The 15,549-nt window shown below is 42.9% G+C and overlaps 1 long non-coding RNA gene and 1 pseudogene across 1 annotated transcript; both read left to right on the forward strand.

The window, feature by feature from the left end:
- Nucleotides 1–10,980: 10,980 nt before the first annotated feature.
- LOC118945768 lies at nt 10,981–11,727 on the forward strand (annotated as a pseudogene).
- A 611-nt stretch (nt 11,728–12,338) lies between these two features.
- LOC118945824 lies at nt 12,339–14,068 on the forward strand. Its single transcript, XR_005040984.1, has 3 exons — nt 12,339–12,613; nt 12,804–13,984; nt 14,023–14,068. It is a non-coding gene; the product is annotated as an uncharacterized LOC118945824 (long non-coding RNA).
- The last annotated feature ends 1,481 nt before the right edge of the window (nt 14,069–15,549 follow it).

Raw genomic sequence — 15,549 nt, forward strand, 5'->3', positions numbered from 1 at the left:
AGACTAACTGTTAAGTTCACTTAGCTCTTTCACACATGCCCGATGTGGGGCTGAAGTTCATTATGTTTTCTAGGCCTGTCTGTGTAGCTGCTTCATCCCATTTTACTGGAATGGGAGATTCAATATAGGCCGAAAGTTTTTTTTATATTTTCTGGGTCACTTTTTCAAGAGAGCTTTTATTACTGCCACTTTTAGTGAGTTTGGTACACATCCGGTGGATAGAGAGCCGTTTATTATGTTCAACATAGGAGGGCCAAGCATAGCAGCTCTTTCAGTAGTTTAGTTGGAATAGGGTCCAGTATGCAGCTTGAAGGTTTACAGGCCATGATTATTTTCATAATTGTGTCAAGAGATATAGTACTAAAACACTTGAGTGTCTCCCTTGATCCTAGGTCCTGGCAGAGTTGTGCAGACTCAGGACAACTGAGCTTTGAAGGAATACACAGATTTAAAGAGGAGTCTGTAATTTGCTTTCTAATGATCATTTATTCAAAGAAGTTCATGAATGTATTACTGCTGAAGTGAAAGCCATCCTCTCTTGGGGAATGCTGCTTTTTAGTTAGCTTTGCGACAGTATCAAAAATACATTTTGGATTGTTCTTATTTTCCTCAATTAAGTTGGAAAAATAGGATGATCGAGCAGCAGTAAGGGCTCTTCGATACTGCACGGTACTGTCTTTCCAAGCTAGTCAGAAGACTTCCAGTTTGGTGGCGCCATTTCCGTTCCAATTTTCTGGAAGCTTGCTACAGAGCTCAGGTATTTTCTGTATACCAGGGAGCTAGTTTCTTATGACAAATGTTTTTAGTTTTTAGTTGTGCAACTGCATCTAGGGTATTGCACAAGGTTAAATTGAGTTCCTCAGTTAGGTGGTTAACTGATTTTTGTCCTCTGACGTCCTTGGGTAGTCTGGAAGGGCATCAAGGTATTTTGGGTTGTCTGAGAATTTATAGCACGACTTTTGATGCTCCTTGGTTGGGGTCTGAGCAGATTATTTGTTGCGATTGCAAACATAACAAAATGGTGGTCAGATACTCCAGGATTATAAGGAAAAACATTAAGATCCACAACATTTATTCCATGGGACAAAACTAGGTCCAAAGTATGACTGTGGCAGTAAGTAGGTCCGGAGACATCTCCGGTAACCTGCTTAAATGACTACCGACCCGGAGATGGTCATGGCTCACATCAACACCGTTATCCCAGAAACCCTAGACCCCCTCCAATTTGCATACCACCCCAACAGATCCACAGATGATGCAATCTCTATTGGACAAAAGGAACAGCTACGTGAGAATGCTATTCATTGACTACAGCTCAGTGTTCAACACCATATTGCCCTCAAAGCTCATCACTAAGGTAAGGACCCTGGGACTGAACACCTCCCTCTGCAACTGGATCCTGGACTGCCTGACGGGCTGACCCCAGGTGGTAAGGGTAGGTAACAACACATCCGCCATGCTGATCCTCAACACAGGGACCCCTCAGGGGTGCAGGCTCAGTCCCCTCCTGTACTCCCTGTTCACTCATGACTGCATGGCCAGGCATGACTCCAACAGCATCAGTAAGTTTGCAGATGACACAACAGTGGTATGCCTGAACAATGACAACGATGAGACAGGCTATAGGAGGTCAGAGACCTGGCCGTGTGGTGCCAGGACAACAACCTCTTCCTCAACGTGATCAGGACAAAGGAGATGATTGTGGACTACAGGAAAAGGAGGACCGAGCATGCCCCCATTCTCATCGACAGGGCTGTAGTGGAGCAGGTTGAGAGCTTCAAGTTCCTTGGTGTCCACATCACCAAAAAACTATTGTCATGGTGCTGACTTTTGCCCAATACCTGCAGCAAAAGCCTCTACCCCGTCCTCTGGCTGGGCAGAGTACTTTAGGATTTTAGTTACCTTGGTGTAACAAGGGCCTAGCCGTGCGGCCCTACCAACCCTCCTATTTATTCGTAATGGCCCTTCGCGTGAATTGGGTTTGTTCCTTCGTTCACGTTGTCACTCCCTTATTTTCCGGTCTAGTATGAGGCCTTGGATAGATATACTCCTATTTAAATATTCTAAGTGTTATGGATTCCTCCTATATGTCCTTACTTTCAAGTTTCTTTACCTCTGTATATATCAATACCTAACAACTTCTCCTATTAGTTATTATGCTCGTCAGCTAGTAGTTACTTGGAAACTAGAATTGTTATATGTTTTGACTCTCTTAAAAATATATTATTGTCCACACAATGAAATATTCTTTAGTGCAATCACTTTAACCTATAACCAGGGTTACTTTCTGTTCAGTGAGAGTGTCAAAGGCGTTTGCTCTCCAGATCGTTAATCTGTTCTAGTTGTCAAAGTTTCAAGCTTTTATTAAGTCTCTCTGTTTTTTGTCTAATACACATTATTACAATTCAATGGTTATACAGTTTCTAAATATAATGCTCAATCAATCCTTAATGCTTTAAGCTATGCCAGATAATATTGCAAAACTTTAAATGCGTTAACACTTCTAACAATATTGACTAAATAGCAAAAATAGTTCAATTACCTTAAATGCTCAGCCCCTTGGTCACTTTCCTATAATTGGTATTCTCACAGCTATGACGCTAGATTCCCAATTCCAATATCTCTATACACTTCCAACTCTGTGTATGGACTCAATATATTGTAACTGGTACTTGGCTGTTTTTCCTTGAATTGCTAATCACCTCTGGTTCCTGGTGTCTAAAATGCGAACGCCCGCTTTGTCTGTGTGATCAAGAGGTGGTTAGACCCCTGTTTTTCGGAGACTCAGACTTATTTTCATCTCTTGTCACACCCTCTCCAGTATCTGAACACTCCTTTCTCTTAGTTCCTCGCCTCATTATCTCCCCTTTATAGCGTACCCCTAACATTAGCACATCTATCCTCTGTACCATGCCATAGCTAACCTCCTGCCCATTTTCCATCTTCAACCAATACCTACTCTTGAGGTACTGACCATCACTCAGTACTGAGTACTGTTTGCATATGACCCATCTTTGGGCCAGTCCTCTGTGTCATCTTCCGTATATTTACAGTACCCTAACTTATTACATGTTGCACCACAAAAGCAAGCTTTACAAAAATATGTAATAAGGCTATTCCCAGATCTTGTATCTCTAATTATTTTTCCTTTGGTTATGCTAAAACAACGCTCGCACCGATGATTCCATCCTCCCACGGTCCTGGCTCCATCCTGTGTAATATATTTCATTGTTTAGCCCTGGTAACTCTATCCTTCCTGTTTGCCTGCCCCATTCTATTTCTTTACCATTATACACAACCCTCAACTTTGCCTCTTCTCTGTCCTGGGTCATTTCCCAAGCCATCCCTCTTTTTACCATTACCTTTGTTCTACTCTAACTATCCTACCTTTTTTGCCCACCCTTTCCTCCCTCTCCCCATCTTGTTTTAAATAATATCCAGGTCTTACCCCGTTGCACTTCCCGGGGTTTTCCTAGGAATATGATGGGGAGAAAAAATTGGTAAGCACAAAACCCATAATTGCCTTAGTTCATTCTATTTTCCGTGAAAATGGTGTACGGCATTATGGACCATGGCTATAACTGCCCATATTACTATGGGTAGTGCTTTTCCTAATACCTCCCTCCGAATTTGGCTTCTGTTATTTTTCAGTTTTTTTCAGTTCTTTCCACAACTGCATTACTATTATTATCAATATTAGCCCTTCCATTACCAGCGTATGCAAATCCCTTCAATTGTTCACATAGTCCTGTGGTATCTGTCACTTTTACTTTAAAGCCTCCTATCTGGCCTATTGCCCCGAAGACTGTTGCCATAGTTTCTCCAAATTGTATTAACCCATAATGTTTCCCCAGTACCGGTGCCCCTTGTTGTATTACCACCACAGGTACCATAGACAACATTACTATCCGTCCTTTGGATAAACCAAACCTAATCACTGCCACTAGGGTGGTAAGTGTTATTGCTAACAACGTTATAACCCCCTGACCCTGCCTATTTTTCCAACCTAACATTCCCCAAATCATAATCTGTAGTAGTTGACACAATGTTATAGCTACCTTCTCCTGAGGGTCGTTTTGAGTCAGGTCCGTGTCCTCAAAGTCGGATTGGTTGGAGGAGTTGGATGCCATTTTCTTAGAAGGTTTTTGGTAATGTCTATGGTTTAGAAGCTTTTCTTCAATGTGTTGTAATCAGGCTGCTTAAGTCGTTTGTGCCTTATTGTGCAGAAACAGCTACCCTTTATTCACCTTCAGCCAGTGTCTTCTCCCCTTGTCATGCATTGCCTACTTCCTTTACTAGGGCAGTGCATGCTCGCGGTTGACACCTCGGCGGGTCACAAATTCGTGACCTCTAGCAGGTCTACCCGTGTTCCATCTGTTTCCCGTTGCTCTAGTCGGCCAGGAGACTTTAGACGTACTCTCTCGTATACCATAGTCCATATTATTAATCCTTTGCATATCTTCCACAAGAGTTTTAGCATTAACTTTAATAACTCTCTCAGTAGTCTAAGGGTTATTTTTATTATTTTAAACAGGAATAGGCACACTTTCCTCAGTACTGCATCTACTGGGAGTCTCATTCTTTTTAGGGTAATAGGGTAATCATGAACGCTATGAATATCAAGATCCCTACTGTAATACTTAGTCCTAGCCAGAATCTTTCTTTTATTTCTTGCCACCATGAAGTGACTTCCTCCCATTTGTCATTTATGGCTGTGACCACCTTATTTACCAGTTCCACTATTATATAATTTGCCATTTTAGCCATCCCTGTGGTAAAACCCCCTCATGCTCTAGTTAACCAGTTGACTCCTAAAGCATTACTCATAGTGGTGTCCTCATCTCGATACCACGTTATGCCATCTGCTCTTTCATCCCAGAACCTTCTCTTCAATTTGTTACAGTAGTTTTCCTGCCCCATAGTTTTTAACAGTTCCAAGTTTCGTTTAATTATACTGCACCCGCCTGATGCCGTACCATTGTCAAATAACTGTTTACACGTGGACATATTCCAAGTTAGGGTCATATTCTTATCCCAGTCTGACCCTTTTCCCCATAGGTCTCCCCATGGTTCGTCCTGTTGTGGCCACATTAGTTTTATGGCCCATTCCTTGTACCCTCCCATCAGCCACCGGGCGGTCATGGGTTCAAGGGTATATCTAGCCCAATCCGCTAGAGAGGGATCTGTTCTAAGGGTCTGATCCCTAGTGCCAGCAAATCCCCTTGGTTTACATGGAATGTAATGCCTCCATAGCATGCTAATTGTACGTATCCTCCGGTTAACGGAGTGGGGTCTAACGGGCGTTTATCCCATCCCATTGCTAATGGGTCAAATGTTTTGGACACTGTGGTACTCTTCATACTAGTGCTGGCTTCAAAGTTTCTAATGACCGTTTAGTTCATTATTAATGCCTTCCTAATCATTTTACCCATGGTGGTATTCCATTTTTGTAGCATTAATCCCTGCATCCATATATGGGTATCAGTATTCAATCTTCCTATCGGGGGGAAACTATATCCAAATTGATGCTGTCCTGTGCTCTTATATGTTTTAAAATACCTCCTCCAGCCAATATTCTGGAGTGGCACGCACCCCGTGCGTTTACCATGTCTACCAACTTTTGGTTTGCTTCCTCATCCCTGCCTGAGAAGGCCGGAGCTACCCCCAGCATTCCAGGTGAAGGATAATGTCCCCCTGACCATCTATGGAAGTGGGGGATTCCTGATTCTTTCAATATGCCGTGGGCTGAGATGCAATGGTATCGTGTCCAGGCCTCAGTTTTATTCGCGGGGGGTCTAACCCATTGGTCATAATACTGTTGGGCGGTCTTCCCTCTTTTCCTATAGAACAGGCTATTTGGTTCTTGTCCCCAGTTCCATAATGGGGCTTTAGCACACATTCTTTGGGCCATCTCAAGGCTTTGTTGATCATTTTCTTTCAAACTCCTAAGGTCTAGTGTTGTCCATGGGGTTGACCTGGGACAGGCCAACCCGGGGTTTGTATTATTCTGTGTCGTAAGGCATACCCATCCTGAGGTGGAATACTTTATCGGTTTTTCTCCTGGCCTGGCGGAGTGGGGAATGTCATGTCCCCACACTCCATATTCCATCATGTGGAATCTATCTAATGGACCACTAGTAAATCCCGGATATCTATAGGTCCTATTTTTTGCATATGGTAAAATAATACCCTTGCTTCCTCCCAGTATTATATTATCCCATGAGGAGGAATTACCAGTGTGTAGGTATAACACTATATCATTCAACCATTTAGCTTCAGGGCCTGGTCCTGTAATTCGCTTCTGCGTGCTGCGCCTTACTCGGTACCTGGAGCTATTCCCTTTCAGGCATAGTATGTCTAGGCCTTCTTGATCCATACTCTGTTTTAGGCCTTCTGTCTGTGTTAGGTTAGTTTCTGTTTTGTTACGTGCCAGTGTGGTCGGGGATGCCACTTCCCTTTTAGCTCGCTCTAGGGTGCAGCTAACTGTTGTGCTAGTATTATTTGCGCCTGGTTCACGGGGTGTTGTTATTGCTGCACTTGCAGATGCGTGACTTGTGGTCATGCTATTTTCGCTTATCCGAGGCCAACGTGTTGTTATTCTATTTGCTCTTCTCCGAGGCCAGGCCGGGGTGTTCAAAGCAGTCGTTAAACTGTGGCACTCAACAGTCTCCCAAGGTGAACTGGCCGTACTTTGATCATAGATAAATTTGATCTCCGTTATATTCTCTGCATCACCCAGCTGTCCCCTCCATTGGCCGCCTTTATATGAATTCATATATTGTCCATTCTCACGTCTGATTAACTAGTACTGGTCCTTTGGTTATATTTACTATATACCCTTGGAGTGTGTTACTGGTAACTGATTTCCACAACACCACTATGGTATTATTATGATCCCAGGTCAGATTCCAGTTCGTAATATTATATCTCTGTTTTAGCTTGACTGAAGGGTGTCCTGGGCACAGTTTTAACACACAAGGTAGAGGGGGAGACTGGGTGTTAGCTATCTCCACCACTGTGCTGATCCCGGGTAAACCCATTAACTCTCTGGGGCTGGGTCCTGTATCTGTGGGAGTATGATTTAGCGCCACACAGGCCTGTGTCAACTTGGGTCCCCAGTCCCTACCTGCTTTCCACAACCCCAATGTTGTTTTAAGCTTTCCAATTGTTCTCTCCGCGCAACCATTTGCTTGAGGAGTATAAGGAGGGGAGAATATGTGCGAGACTCCCTGCTCGCACACCAATCCTCCACTCTCTTATTCTTATACTGGGTCCCATTGCCAGTCCTTAACAATGGGAATGGACCTAGAGCAAGGGTTAGAAGGTTAAGCATCTGCAATACTGGCAACGCATTTGATGATCTTGATGTGAGCACTATTGAGTATCCTGTAGCCATACACACCGCTACTATAGCAAACCTATGTCCTAACGAGGTGGCCACCTTCATAGGACCCATAGTATCTAATGCTATCTGCTTCCATGGTGTATTGCATTTAATGTGTTGACCTGCTGTCCTGCCTAGATTACTTACTTTTTGTTCCTGACAGGTAGCGCATTTATTACACATCTCTAGAACTTCCTCTCTAGTGTAGAATATGCTTTCATCTTTTAGCCTTTTCATGAATATTCTGGACCCCAAATGGCCCCAGCCTTCATGTAGTGCCTTAAGTTGATCTTTTTACTGTTTGTAGAGAACTATTCTTCCCATTTGAACTAGTTCATCTACCTCTTTATTGCCTAGTTGGTTAAAGTCTGCTTCTGCACTTACTGACTCGGCAGTGTGAGCCTTTTAATGACTTACCACTATGTCCATTTTATCCATTAACTCATGAATTTTCCTCCACTCACCCTCATATTGAATTGGCTTATTTTTGGCACCTCTGTACCCGTTATTCTGCCAAATCTTTTTATCTGAGGTCATAGCTCGCGCACAGTAATAACTGTCGGTCACTATTTCTATCCTTTTCAGGTTAGACCCTATGCAGTATAAGAGTGCTTCTAATACTGCCATAACTTCTGCTTTTTGGGCCATACCTGTTATTGTCCGGCTATGTTTAGTCAGAGTCTCTCCTGTAGCTTTATTTTTCACTATAAAGCCCCATCTGTTTTTTTCTGACTTCTCGCTTCCATCCGTAAAGACCACTATAACCCTGGGTTTTTCTTTTGGTGTTTTATGCTTCCTTTGCCTTTTTTTAGGAGGTTCATCTTCTTGTTCCCAACCTTTGTCTGCTACAAAGAGTACTCCCTTGGTTCCTACTACATTTCTCCATTTGTCCCAGGTGGTGGTTGTCACCCCTAGCATTTTCTTTGTGTGGTTGTCTGCCCATAGCCTGTTTAGCTCCTGGTCTTTTATTATAATTTGTTGACCCTGAGTCAGTGATACTATCTTGTTCCAATATATTTGTAATAGAGCCATCTTGGCTCCTTCAGACGTATATTTCATCACTGGTCCCTTTAAGTGTTTACTGCAGCACTTCACTGTTCTCTCCGATCCTTCATTGGCCACCCATATGAACCCGTCCCTATCTATGTCCTGCCCTTCTAATTTTACAAATATCCATAGGGGCAGATCGGTGTTTCTTGGATCATTAGTCCGGGCTGCCATCTTTTTTAACTTTATCCATGATTCAGTCATTTTGTCTGTTCAAATTTTGGGCTCTTTCCCATATTGCTTATGTGACAGCTCTAGTTGGTCATTTCGTCTGGTAATGCCCTTATAGCACTGCTTAGCTACTCTGCTATAGCCGGGTATATGGTTTCTAATATACCCTAGTTTACCTAGACATTTCTGCATCTCATTCAATGTTTGTGGCTTCTCCATTTTCGGCACTTTTTCAAGGTATCCTTCACTCGCAGTTATTCCGTCGCTGATTGTGAAACCGAGAAAGCTGACTTCCTTCCTGCCTATCTGGCTTTTTGTCAGATTCAGTTTCATGCCTGCAGTATTCAACTTGGTTAAGGCCTCTTTTGTGTCTGGCTATTTTAAAAAATAAATAATTTACCAAACATTTCTAAAAACCTGTTATTGCTTTCTTATTATGGGGTATTGTGTGTAGATTGATGAAGGGAACACACTATTTAATCAATTTTAGGATAAAGTTCTAACGTAACAAAATGTGGAAAAAGTCAAGGGGTCTGAATACTTTCTGAATGCACTGTAGACGTGTCCCAGAGCCATACAAAGAGATGTATCTGTTACGCTGGTTAGGCAGCCTTAGTTGTGGAGCACAGCAGTGTCTTATCTTTGAGTCAGGTACCAAACCACCATTTCTAATTGAGCATGGTCTTGATCAGGGGCGGGCAAAATACGACCCGTAGGATGAATCCGATTTAAATGTAGCCAGCTTTGAATTTGTTTAAAAATACAAATAGAAAACAATAATCATAGAAAGAGTTTGGTTCACCACCTCGGCTAGATTTCAGCCCCCTTTGATCTTATACTTAGAGATCGCAGCACCAATATAACTGACTGGGTTCAAAATCAGGCCAACCGGATGCTTCACATTTATACATCTGGTGATATATCTGTCTCATTGTTCTATCTGTGGTCTCACCTTCCCATAGAAGGCTATATTAATGTATAGCCTAAACTGTTATGACACTGAAGACAGAATTTGGCAGATTGGTGGTTATGACTTCAGACGAGTCCTGTGAAGCTTGTGGGGGTCGTAGAGCAAAACATAGAACCCTGTTGTGTTCGTGAGAGTCTCATGTTTCCAAGGAGGTTTTGAAGGCCACATCGTTCGGACGCTGCATACGTTTTTGTGAGAAGACCAATTTTCGGGATGTAGCATGGTCTGACAAACACAGCTGTAGCTCTGCACCTTTCACTGCAGACGAGGAAGGGTGACATCAGCGGATATGGTGGATCTAATGGGGATGTTTTTATTATGCTAATTTGATTTCTGCGGGGGAGCGGATATCAACTCTAGAATTTTTTTAAACAGTTTAACGGCTGTGATGGGAGAAAACTGAGGACGGATCAACAACATTGTAGTTACTCTACAATACTAACATAATTGACAGAGTGAAAAGAAGGAAGCCTGTACAGAATACAAATATTACAAAATATGCATCCTGTTTGTAACAACAGAGTTGAATACATCCAGTTGGACAACTAACTAGGTATCCCCCTTTCTCTTCCACTAAAGTAATACTGCAGAAAATGTGTGTAAGCAATTATTTTTATGTCCTGAATACAAAGTGTTATGTTTGGTGCAAATCCAATACAACACATTACTGAGTACCATTCTCCATATTTTCAAGCAAAGTGGTGGCTGCATCATGTTATGGGTATGATTGTAATCGTTAAGGACTGGGGAGCTTTTCAGGATAAAAAACTAATGAAATGGAGCTAAGCACAGGCAAAATCCTAGAGGAAAACCTGATTCATTCTGCTTTCTACCAGACACTGGGAGATTAATTTACCTGTAAGCAAGTCAATAACCCTTAACACAAGGCCAAATCTACACTAAAGTTGTTTACCAAGAAGGCAGTGAATGTTCCTGAGTTGGCCGAGTTACAGTTTTGACTTAAATGTGCTTGAAAATCTATGACCTGAAAAATGGTTGTCTAGCAATGATCAATAACCATATGGACAGAACTTGAATTCTGAAAAGAATAATGGGCAAATATTGCACAATCCAGCAAAGCTCTTAGACACTTAGCCAGACAGACTCACAGCTGTAATCACTGCCAAAGGTGATTCTAACATGTATAGACTCAGGGGGTTTAATACTTATCTAATCAAGATATATTAAATTTTTCATGTATTTTAATTTTTTACAAACGTTAGATTTTTTCTTCCACTTTGACATTACAGAATATCTTGTGTAGATCATTGATAAACAATGACAATTAGTCCCATTTGAATCACATTTTGTCAATACTTTCTAAAGGTACTGTACTTCATTTATTCTAACAACTCATTTTTTTTTTTAAATCATTTTTTGATTTATTCCATATTCAACTTGAGGCCATCACCTGGAACAAAACTATTTGTCTCTCTTGAAGTTCCACGCAATTCTCTCTCCCTCTAATCCCTCCCTCTCTCCTTCTAACCACACCCATCTGGCAGAACCAGGAAGTCCATCCTCCTCCCACAAACTCTTCTGATGAAACAAAACTGATCTGAGTCTCGTTGTCAACTGTCTGTGTGAGAGTGAACAACCGTCCAAATGGCTCAGCAGGGAATTCAGCTGGACCCAGACCAGTTCTGTCTGTCTGGATCTACTGAAGGAACCAGTTACCATCCCCTGTGGACACAGTTACTGTAGAAGCTGTATTGAGGGCTGCTGGGATCAGGATGTTCTGAAAGGCTATAGCTGTCCTCAGTGCAGACAGACCTTCACTCCAAGGCCCGCTCTGAGGAAAAATAACATGTTGGCTGAGGTTGTGGAGAAACTGAGAAAGACAGGACTCCAGGGTGCTCCCCCTCCTGCTCTGTGCTATGCTGGACCTGGAGATGTGGCGTGTGACATCTGCACTGGGACCAGAAAGCAGAAAGCCCTCATGTCATGTCTGGTGTGTCTGGCCTCTTACTGTGAGACTCACCTCCAAACTCACAATGAATCCGCTGCTTTCAAGAAGCACAAGCTGGTCAAAGCCACCGCACAACCACAGGAGAATATCTGCTCTCATCATGACAAACTGCTGGAGGTTTACTGTCGTACCGATCAGGCCATGATACAGTGTCAGCTAGAGCAGAGAGGACTGAGAAACCGGTAAGACCAGATCAACTTGTTTGTGACTGTCTGATAAACAAAGAATTAAAGATACAGTAGGAACTAAGGCTGTTTGAATATGAGATCATTCAAATGAAATTGATCCACGGCAGAACAAATATCAACACAAACCTTGATTATATAGATATGTTAACCCAGACTCTCCAAATGTATCACCATTTTCTAAAATCAAACACTATTATCATTCTGAATGCCCTTTAATGAGTCCAAAGTTCAGTCTCAACCCATTGATACATGTATGCCTACCATAAAAACTATAATAATTCACAGAGCAACATAATATCACATATTAATATTAACATAATATATAATATTGTAAAGGGACCATCAATATTTTAGACCTTCCTCTCTATGGGCCCTATGTCACATCACTATACTATTGATCTACTGACAAATAAAGCTTGATAGCTCATTGAAGAGTGATTCTCCACAGAGGCAGCTGAGGATGAGTCAGCAGAAGGTCCAGCAGAGATTCCAGGAGAGAGAGAAGGAGCTGAAGGAGCTCCAACAGGTTGTGAAGTCTCTCAAGGTGAGTATTGTTGACCAGAGGAGACACCATTTCACTTCTCTCCTCCAGGCAGAGATAGTGAGAGGGGCCCTTATCCAATCCCACTGACCCCACTGTTGGGAACAGGCTGTCTGGACCCCTTTCAGAGAGCCAACAGGATATGAACCCAGTTCTACCGAGGGAGAAACCAACATCTTGACCATTACACCAAGAGAACATTCCTTATTGGACCGAGGGCCGACACTGATTTTGACGTCTCAGGCGGACTACCTCATCACATAACCTTGAGTAACCACGGCTGACCCATGTCCTCTATACATTCCTGTCACTTTCTCTCAATTAAATTACATTTAATTCAAAGGTATTTATTGGCATGGGAAACATATGTTTACATTGCCAAAGCAAGTGAAATAGATAATAAACTAAAGTGAAATAAACAATCAGACATGAATAGTAAACAATAAACTCACAAAAGTTTGAAAGGAATAGAGACTGTGTACCAACAGTAATAGGTGTGTCAGAAATACATGCTGGCTCTCTGTCACTCACAGGAGGGGGTGACGAGGGCCTCAGCCAGCCTCAGTAGGATGTACTGGGGAGCCAGCTGGATGCAGGCCATGGAGGACACCTGGAGCACCTTCCCTGACAGGGCCTGCTCCGTTAGAGGATAGCCCTTCCTGTGGACCTCAGACAGGCCCTCCACCAGGACAGACAGGCCCGCTACCAGGACAGACAGGGACGCACTCATGACCCAGTGCTGGGAGAGGAGAGGAGAGGAGAGGAGACATGGAGAGAGACATGGAGAGAGACATTAACATTGACTGAGTCATTGATGAGGATGATATTTGTTGTTCATGTGTGTGCGTGCCTGTGTGTGCGTGCTTACTGATGACTCTGGCGGGGGAGAAGGGTGTTTTCTCCATGGACAGGTTGCAGGAGGTGACACACTCTACTTTATGGAGCAGAAATGAACATTAGATTTGCCTTTTTTTTTACTCACAACATCTGAAAAATGTGGTACTTGTACTTTCCACTGAAATGAAAAATGTAAATATCTCATGTGAAGCATGTCAGTGAAGAGGCCTGATGTTCTCCATTACATTGACCTGACTGAGTGATGCAGGCGCGGTACAGTATCTGCAAGCCGTACAGGGGGAAGAGCCTTGCCAGGACCTTGACGTTCTCCACGTGTGTCTCTTCAGAGAGTTCAGGAACACCCCAAAGTGGTCAACAGGGAACTGCCTGCACAACAAACACATCAATACTGGAATAGACCACAACAACCACATCAATACTAGAATAGACCACAACAACCACATCAATACTAGAATAGACCACATCAACCACATCAATACTAGACTAGACCACATCAATACTAGAATAGACCACAACAACCACATCAATACTAGAATAGACCACAACAACCACATCAATACTAGAATAGACCACAACAACCACATCAATACTAGAATAGACCACAACAACCACATCTATACTAGAATAGACCACAACAACCACATCAATACTAGAATAGACCACAACAACCACATCTATACTAGAATAGACCACAACAACCACATCAATACTAGAATAGACCACTTAAACCTAGGTATATACATACACTGTAACACAAAGGTGAAACATAGTCTGTGTGAAGTTGAGGTTGTGTTACCTTTTTTGGGCCTGAAGTTGAGGTTGTGTTACCTTTCTTGGGCCTGAAGGTGAGGTTGAGGTTGTGTTACCTTTCATGGGCCTGAAGGTGAGGTTGAGGTTGTGTTACCTTTCTTGGACCTCTAATGAGGTTGTTGTAGACCATGTGTATGGCGATGAGCATCAGCAGCACAGACATGAATGAGGATGAGGAATCCCAGGTTGTTGGCCACTGACTGCTGGATGTAGGTGATACCCAGAAACACTACCGTCGACTTCAGGTTCACCAGCCAGTAGAACCTGAGAGGACAACATAACAACAAGGGTTGAGGGTGTGAGGGAAGATGTTGTGTTCTGAAGAGAGATCCGTGAACTACATCTTCTCTCACTCTATCTTGGTCCGTGCAGATGACTGGGACCTCCTCCTCAGACCAACTGACTGGGACCTCCTCCTCAGACCAACTGACTGGGACCTCCTCCTCAGACCAACTGACTGGGACCTCCTCCTCAGACCAACTGACTGGGACCTCCTCCTCAGACCAACTGACCGGGACCTCCTCCTCAGACCAACTGACCGGGACCTCCTCCTCAGACCAACTGGCCGAACGCCCAGGTTATGTTCTGGAAGTTAAGATAGGAGGCGTTGTGTGATAACAGCCAGTCAGCAGCAGGAACCAACCCTAAGAAGCATGCCTATGTAGCTTGTTTGTGTAGCAGTATATATTAGGACTGAAGGGACCACCCTGGTAGAGCTTCTGACCAACCTGGTAGAGCTTCTGACCAACCTGCAGTGAGTGTGCAGAGTTTGTTGTAACCTCTCCACTGGCCGAATCTTAAGTTAATTTACTAATTGACTTGATGAGTCCTTGATGGTAGTTTCCTTTACAAGGGGAAACTTTCTGGAATGAAATGCAGGCCCTGTGATCGCCACATGAATCTTGGCACCAATTACCAAATTGGCTAGTCATTGAGTATACTAAACATTAGGAACACCTCACTAATATTGAGATGCACTCCCCCATGTTGCTCTCAGAACAGCCTCAATTCATCAGGGCATGGACTCTACAAGGTGTAGAAATGTTCCACAGGGATGCTGGCCCATGTTGACTACAATGCTTCCCACAGTTGTAATTTGGGTGGTGGAACATTCCTGATATACACAGGAAACTGTTGAACATGAAAGACCCAGCAGCATTGCAGTTCTTGACACAAACCGGTGCACCTGCCTGGCACCTACTACCATACCCCGTTCAAAGGCACTTAAATATTTTGTCTAACCCATTCACCCACTGAATGGCACACATACACAATCCATGTCTCAATTGTCTCAAGGCTTAAAAATAATTAGTTAACCTGTCTCCTCCCCTTCATCTACAGTGATTGAAGTGGATTTAACAAGTGACATCATTAAGGGATCATAGTTTTCACCTGGATTCACCTGGTCAGTCTATGTCATGTTCATTATGTTTTGTACACTAAGTATATATCAACACAGAGATGGCCAAAAGATTCACAAAAATTGATATTTTTGCAAATACAAGATACTCTACAGACCAATGTATCAAACTAAAATAGAAAATACTTTTGTAGAGATTTATGTAGATAAAATATAAATACATACAGGTCAATACATTCACTAGTACACAC

This window comes from Oncorhynchus mykiss, chromosome 30, assembly GCF_013265735.2.
Source record: "Oncorhynchus mykiss isolate Arlee chromosome 30, USDA_OmykA_1.1, whole genome shotgun sequence".
Taxonomy (NCBI): Eukaryota; Metazoa; Chordata; class Actinopteri; order Salmoniformes; family Salmonidae; genus Oncorhynchus; species Oncorhynchus mykiss.